We start from the raw sequence: 8,581 nt of genomic DNA, 5'->3' as shown, positions 1-8,581 counted from the left end.
TTGTTAAAGCCCTATGGATGGCAAGGGTAAAACGGATGCGGATCGCGTCCAACTCCTGTCTCTAGCCTCGGACGGGCAGTTCTGTGGGCGCGCCCACAGTGATGTATCTGTTTATCCATGCCATCCATCCCTTCTCTAATATGATTTTAAGACCTGAATATAAAAATAAGATAGATCCAACGCTCGAGTGGACCACACTATTGATGACTCTCGCATTTAATGCAACTAGCATTTAATGATTTGTGCATTTAATGCATTGTGAATTTAATGCAACCAACCTTATTATTTGGTGTGGTCCGCTTAAGCGCTGGATCTGTCTCATTTTTGTGCATGTACGTTAAAATATTCTGAGAGAATGGATGGACGGCGTGGATAACAGAGTACAATAGCTGCCTACGATCAGACGGTGGGATTAGAAATTTATGTGTGAGCAATAGGTGCGTCATTTTGAAAGAAATGGAAAGCGTACCCAAGTCCTCACAATCTTATCGCGTGAATGAGTGGGGTCCGCCATCTGCTCAATCTTCGGATCCTATCCTGTCCTTTCCAGAGAAGTGGTCGGAATCACGTGATGCTCGCAATCCCATTAGCTTGTTAGCTCGTCAGATCAACGGTTTGGATCACCGAAACACCACGTCACGTACCGTACCATGCACGTCAGCAAACAGTAAGTTACTGTTAAGCTTGACTCTGAAACTCCTCTCAAAGTGGGCCATCACGTGATACGAAGGAACCTGCAACGGATGGTTTATTCCGAAAAGGTTTCTCAGATCAGACGACATTAACCGTTGGATCAGTGTCCTAAAAATAAATGGTCACAGAGAAAACATAACATCACTCCAAAAATAACAGCCATACTAGGATAGTAGAAATGTAGAATCAGCCTATCCGAAAAAAATATTTGGGGGCTTACCCCACCATGGCGGGTCCCATCTGTGATCGGTCCGGAGAGCAGCAAAATGGGCCTACGTGTACATAATAGATGCATCAGGATGCTATTGACGTTCAGATGTATCAGGACCCTACAATATTCCCGAACGTACAATAATTCACGCACTTGTAGCAAGGAGTTTATAATCGAGGCAAGTGCCCACGTTTCTCCCAAAAAATAGTGGGCGGGAGTCCCAAGGCATTTTAGTGTTCGAAAATTCTCACATTGAAATGGACCACGCTGGCCTGATTTGTCGTGCTAATACTGGGGGCAGCTTAGGTGGATCTCCGACCAATGTAGGTGGATACCTCACTGTGGGACCCACGGTGATTTATGTTCCTTACATCCACGCCGTCTATCCATTTTGACAGCTAATTTTCAGGTACGATCCTAAAAATCAACTATATCCAAATCTCATATGGACTACACCATTGGAAGCCGTAGTGATTGACCATTAAAAACTTCTTGTGAGCTAAAAAAGTTTTGGACCAAGCTGATATTTGTGTGGTCCCTTGATCCAGGTCTTTGTGACCTTATTGATAAGTCGGATAGAAATAAAAGCTCTAGCGGCCACCAAAATGTTTTTAATGGTGAGTATTCAATCCAGGTATCCACCAAATCTACGCCGTGGGGTATTGAGTAAATTCTAATGGGCCCACCATGAATATATGTGGTTTATCCATGCTGTCCATCATTTTCCCCCCTCATTTTTGGGGTTGAGTTCAAAATTGAAGCACATCCAAAGCTCAATTGGACCACCCCACAAGAAACGATGGAACATTGAAACCTTGCTAATGCCTTATAACAATGTTTATTTTTCATCTAATATGTTCATGAAATCACGCAGACATGCATGAAGTGTAAACTAAAATATCAGCTTGATAAAAACTTCAGCCAGCTATAACAAAATTTACGACGGTAGACGTTCAATTCACACTGTTTCCTATGACATAGTTTACTTTAGATTTTGATATATATGGTTCATTTTTAGTTCAAGGTCTAAAATTAGCTGACCGAGTGGATAAAATACATAAATCATGGAGGACCCCACAGCGTTTACTTGGATGCAATCCACCTCCCAAAAAGCCACTTGAATGGAACTTTCATGAAATCCACCTCGTCTAGGACAAACAAAACTCAGGCCAGCCCATCGTCACGATCAGTTTTGCGTAGGACCTATGAAGGCGTTTGTTATCTATTCAATTCATTCATCCCATCTTATGTGCCTCTGCAAGATGAAATTATTATTCTCAACAATCGCTATGTTCCTAAGCTCAGGTGGCCCACCTGGGCATTGAATCAGCCTTTTTTTTTATTATTAGAGATTAACTTGATTTTAAACACTGCCAAAATCGCTGATTTACGACGGACCAAATCCGTCGTAAACCAAATAAACGACGGACTTCGTCCGTCGCTTAGTCCGTCGCTGTTTACTGGGTCGTTTTTTATTTTCGACGGATAAAATCCGTCGTTTAATCTGCGACGGATAAGGTCCGTCGCATCATCACGACGGATATAATCCGTCGTAAAAAATAAAAAATCCGTCGGTAAAATTCAAAAAATAAGTGGTCACGTAAAACATTAGCGACGGATAAGGTCCGTCGCTAATATGACTAAGCGACGGACCTCATGTACGTCGTCGGTTCTCAACGGTCAAAAATTAGCGACGGATAAGATCCGTCGCTAATATGATTAAGCGACGGACCTTGAATTCGTCGTGACCTTTCAATGTTCAGAAATTAGCGACGGATTTGGCCCGTCGCTAAAATATCTGTGAATAGCGAAAAATATTGATAAATTATTATTATTATTATTTTAATTTTGCACCTGATAGTCATTCAAAATATAATTCACACTATTATTTGATAAGAATCCTATTCACAAAATTGGTAACAACTCAATTCAATAAAAGAGGAAATGACCCAAGTGGCCCACTCCAACAAAAATTGACTTTTAACCCTCTTAACTAACACTTGCCCCCCTAAACTAGGACCCATACAAAAGAAATTACCCGGAACTTCATCGGTTGGCTATGCCTTGCCTTGAATTGGCTACTTGGTATCTTCTCTTGTTCAACCTTCTTTTGAGCCCTTCCTACATATATTACAAACAACCAGATTGAATCCAAGAAAAGACTACTTTAGTCAACCCTTCATATATTACAAATAACCAGCTCAAATCCATGAAAAGTGAATAGTTTAATCAACTGAAACCATTTAACAAAATAAAAGATTAGAATTCATCCTAGCCATTAGAGGTTCAGGTAAGAGCATTTCTTAACTTCATAGCATTCACTGGGAGAGCACAATACAGTTTTTTTTTTTTTCACAATGAAAAATTATTCTCATCCAGAGGGAAAGAGTGAAAACAGTTATGTTCTAAAGCATCCAAAGCAAACAGTAGCAACAGATAACTTTGGTCTATGGCTACTAAACGCTAGAGTTAACGTTGTTCCTTGTGTTAAGTTACAGTCATTGAGGAAAACAAAAGGCAACATCAGAAAGTGTTTACCTGATGCAAGGGAACAAAACCGCATATGGAAAGAGATAATACCAGATCATAAGTGCAAAATCAGCAGATAAACAGAGGCCCACTTTGTACATCAAGCATGCCCTCATCAACCAGGATCAAAAGGCTGCCATGGCAATTGACTCACTCTCCCATCTCAATCACCTTCTGCTGCGTCTCTGACATCAATTGTAAAACTGTATTCCTGGTCACATCCTAGACACGAATCACACATAAAATACAGCATATACGACTTACTTTCCAACTTCTGCAGGAGCAGTGAAGTCAAGCTTGACTTATGCCCTCCGTTGCAGCAACACCCTCTTTATCGCCAGCAGCTGCTGGCTTTTGCTGTCACCAACCACAAGCCACCACCCCTCTTCTTGGCTTTCGGGTATCTGGGTGCATCAACTAGTCCAACCTCTGAGCGCCCCTCACGCCCCTCAAAGTCTCACTCAAGGGTGACCTGCAAGGCAACATTTTCCCCAGGCATCACATCATCACTATCCAGCACCTCGTACACCATATCAATGTTAGGAAAGCGGTTGCAAAAGTGGATGATGTCCTGCAGCTGTGACTCTGATATCTAGACCAGCTCATGCCTTTCATCATTCTCCATCTCCATCAAATCAAAGACTGTTCCAGTACTCTTCCCTGGACTTTCTTCACACCTCTTCGCCAGCTCCCTTGTGAAGTATGGAAGTTGCAGAAGAATGGAGTCACGCTCCCACATGCCTTGAGTCACCATCTGACTCACTTCCATCGCGAGAAGAGCTAGATTGAGCCACCCATTGCTGGAAATAACATCAACCATAGCCTGAAGCAACCTGTTAGCAGAGAGGAGAACCTCTCTTTGATCGACTGCTAGATTTCCTACCACTGTATGTCTCGAGAAGTGGGCTTGTAACAACACATTTGCCTTCTCATGCGGATCCATGCACTTGTGGTTTTCAACAGAAAACCTCTGGTGGTTGATCAATTTTCTTTTCAGCTCTTCCTCACCTGGTCGAATTGGAAGCTGAGCATATTCAAAAGCTGAAACCAAATTTTCCAGAAGACCCTTCATCTTTGTTTTCGAAGTCAGTGATGAACTGAAGCGCTCGATGGTAGTGTTAACTGATGTAATAGTATGATGCAATCATGCCAAGGTTCAGAGGAGAGATACATTTCTTCTATGGCCACGCATTTACTTGCTTCCAAATCACTTATTGTGTTCTCAACGAGCTCGGAAAGGTGATCCAAAAGATGCCTATGGCTGATGCCCTGGAGATTGTAGTAGTTTGGGTTTTGGGTAAGCCTCTGGTACATGAATGTCCATGTCAAGTAGTCTACAGCATCTTGCTTGTTCTCAATAGTTCCAACAACAACTTCAGCATTCAAATTGTCATGCAGGAACTGTTGTAGATGACTTTCCACAGGCAGTGCCTCATAGACAAACTACTTGTAGTACTCTTTACAGGAAGCATGACACAGGATGACACATTTCCTAGCATTGTCCAACAGAGGTCTGCTTGCATGACCCATCATCTGCAAAAGATCAGTAATTGGATAATCAGTGTGAGCACAATATAGTTTGAAAAGATCTTTAGATGTTGGAATCAATACACAACAGCGCAATGCAATCTGCATTTAATGCACTAGTGTCTAACAAAATGACCAAATGAAAGTGTAGGAACTGCGAAATTCCTATTTCCCAACAAGATACACCTGCATAATCAGAAGATAGCAACAACTTTTCAGTGCTTGTAACTGCTTTCATTTATGAAACTGCATCTCTATTACCATTTGGTCCATGAAACCATACCCAAAAAAATATCTTTGATTCCCCCATCCATCCATTCAACCATCATACAGTTATATTCATAAATACATACACATAAATGTATCATACGATTATATACATATGCAGGGATGGACTTGTTTCAGACCATTCATCCAATGCACTCTACCATTATTTGGCCACAAACCAAAAAAAAAAAAAAACTTTAGAGTGAGAATGGATCTAGTGATTGCCTTTTCTGGACAATCCTACCCATTCCCGACCGTCTTATCAATGAACTTTTCATTCAAGATGAGCCATTGCTAGCCTGTCTTTAGTGTCCATTTATACAAAACTGGTTAAACAGGATTGTCCAACCACTGATCTTCTTTTTTTAGAGGTCTATTCCCAATTGGACCTGCTGAACATATGGTTAGGATATCATCTGCATATATGATGCATATGGTTAAGAAATAAAACTTTAGAGTGAGAATGGATCTGATTGAATAAAATATCAGAACAATAGAAAACAGATACATTGGAATGAAATAAACCAAGGATGAATGAGATATCGGATCAATGTGATTTTTATGTGGTGGTCCATGAAATGTGTCCTAGACTTAACAGAGTTCAGATTGATCAATTGGACTGTAATTAGGAGAACTCTAACTTATAGTGCTCTGAGAGCAATGGAGCATTTCTCCTGTATATAAGCATACACATGTTTACATGCATGCATCATGTGCACGCGCGCACATGGGTTTTGCTAACGTCCACACATTTATGGGGATGTTAGCAATGTCCCCAATCCTTTTGAATGACATGTAAGACATCCAATCATCAATCGGGACAGTTTATTCAGTAGTACTACTAGGAACAAGCCATGGTGCAAGAATCACGTCGATCTGATGATCCCAAGCTTTTGAATGGGGCCAATTTGTTACAACTATTTGTTGTTTAAGGGCCATAGCTCACATGGTTAGAATCATTGAACCAAAGCGCTACTTTGGAATCATAAACAGTACAAAGTGAGATCTATATAATAGATGTTTCAAGTGATGACTGGACCTATTTCGTTTTACAAAATATTGACGGTCCATTTTCCGCACTATTGATCAGATGTTTACGATCATCTTGGTGTGACCTTTGAACTATGGCTTGCCCCAAGTTTTGTGAATGAAAAGACGGTTCAAATCAATGATAGGCATCCCACATAGGATTAAGAAGGTTTATGATTCCAAAACTTCTTAATCCTATGCCTTCAATTTTTTGGTACAGTCTTGGAGGTTCTGATCTTCTAGTAATGTATCCTAGTTCAATTCTTTCAAGTAGTGCTACATCATTGGATGATGCCTTGCAGACCAAGCTGGGCTCAAGCCTGGATCCTTGGATCTTGGGTTGGGCACGTCTCTTTTCCAACCAACAACGAAAGCTGCAATTCATCTTTGCATATAATAATAACAGAAACAAGGATGCAAACTATAAACAGGCAGTCAAAAACTTAAGCATGGAATTCCATCTAGCCTTGTAAACTGCAGCCAATGATGTAATCATTTGCTCTTTCTCTTGCCACTGAGGACCACTAACAGCAAACTCCAACTTCACAATGCCTAGAGAGAAGTTCTCAAATGAAATTTATCATAGGGAATCTACTAACAGAGAAGAATCATAAGTTTTGCAGCAGGAAGGAAAATGAAAGTTGTAACATAGCAACTTGATCAGCAAAGAACAACAAAAATTGCAGAGGAGATTGGCAAAAACTCAAAGGATAAAATTAAGGATAAACAAGCTCCAAATAAAAGCAATACAAAGTATAGTTGGGAAAACAATACGGACAAAAGGAAATAGGTTTTATGGAGTTCGGCTCCAATCTCCAAGGGAACAAACAAGTACCAATGGATCTTCTTTCTTTTTCTGACTTGAACAAAAGGAGGAGAAAACCAGTTTGAAATGGATCTCAATGTTCTATGTCACGAGAAAAGCTTCCTTTCCACCAGATTGAAATGGAAACATACTATTTTGGTACTAAAGAGGGACGCATCTTTGATTTTTGATAGTGTGAAGGGAATCCAGAGTAAGGTTTGCAAACATGAAGGTGTATGGTTGCTGTGACAGCTCTGGGAGCAGTAGGATGTTTTTAGATAAATCACAGCTACAATTAGCATACAAGTATTCCCTTTACATTACCCAATACAGTGGTAAAATCAAGTCCATTTTCCCAAGTCCATTGTTCTTCTTGTTTCCTTCTAAATCTCCCTTGGTTCATAGATAAATTTTGAGATCATGATTCAGTTCAGGAAGAGTCCAGTTGACCCTTTTAGTAGCCTGAAAGAATGATGGGCTAAAAAGCGTTGGGTTTTGCAACCAACGATATTTCCAATTACCTTAAACTAAGTACCATCAGAGCTATTTAAGGACGAACTATTTCATAATAAACTAGGGGTGAAAAAGTCTAAGACATCTAGCTCTTAAGAGACAACCAAGTCCATTTCTATTGTCATAATGGAATATCATATGAGTTTTAAGGTTTCAAATGCAACAGACTGAAACTAGACTGCTGAAGCATCAACAGATACAAAGCCAAGATCAGAAACTTCAATACAAAGTGAAATAATGAAGACCAATTCAGATAAATGCATAGCCAATGCATGTTGATGTCCAGATGAGTATTCTGAAGTTGGCAGTGGTCAGTGTAAAAGGTAACTTTCTTTGTATGAATGAAGCAGAGGATGGCTTAGACTTCAGATGCGATGGTAAAATGTATACGAATCACAAACGAGTAATGGCTTATTATCTTTCAAGAAAAGAAATCTTAGCAAGTTTCAGCAATTAATGTTGAAACATTTTTATTTTTTATTTTTTGCAAAAACGGTGGCAATTTTAGCCATGCTCTATTCCACAATTTGGGTGGGTCCACGATTGGCACCAATATGCACAATGCCAGCACATAACAAAATGCAAAGAGACTCATTTCCACACACACACAAGCCATGTCATGTCCTCTTCATCTTTCAGTTTCTAACAAGTCAGTTGTTAGTATGTAGAGAAGAGATTGCAGATTTGGTTTGATTACGGCACCAGGTTGTGGGTACATACTCCGAAATAAATAAATAAAACATAATCACTCAAGCCTATACTCCGAAAACCGAAACAGTCTCAATCTTCTCAAAATGTATACACCATTGAAAAACCTCTCAACCATCTAATGTTTTCCAACAAAAAATAAAAATAAAAACCCGAGCCAAAAGAAACTCCAGTTAGATGAATATTAGACTATCCCATTTCTCCTCTAGGATGAAACTGACATATCCAAAAAAGGAATGAAATAAGCCAAGAACTGAAGAACGCATTACATGAAAGAACCCTCGACCATCTGCAATTCC

General features: G+C 39.9%; 1 pseudogene; it reads right to left on the bottom strand.

The window, feature by feature from the left end:
* Positions 1 to 3,446: 3,446 nt before the first annotated feature.
* On the bottom strand, positions 3,447 to 6,994 carry LOC131242351 (DExH-box ATP-dependent RNA helicase DExH12-like; annotated as a pseudogene).
* Positions 6,995 to 8,581: the final 1,587 nt, after the last annotated feature.

Source organism: Magnolia sinica, chromosome 4, assembly GCF_029962835.1.
Source record: "Magnolia sinica isolate HGM2019 chromosome 4, MsV1, whole genome shotgun sequence".
Classification (NCBI taxonomy): domain Eukaryota; kingdom Viridiplantae; phylum Streptophyta; class Magnoliopsida; order Magnoliales; family Magnoliaceae; genus Magnolia; species Magnolia sinica.
The sequence above is the reverse complement of the archived record's forward strand: the minus strand, read 5'-3'. Positions and strand labels throughout refer to the sequence as shown.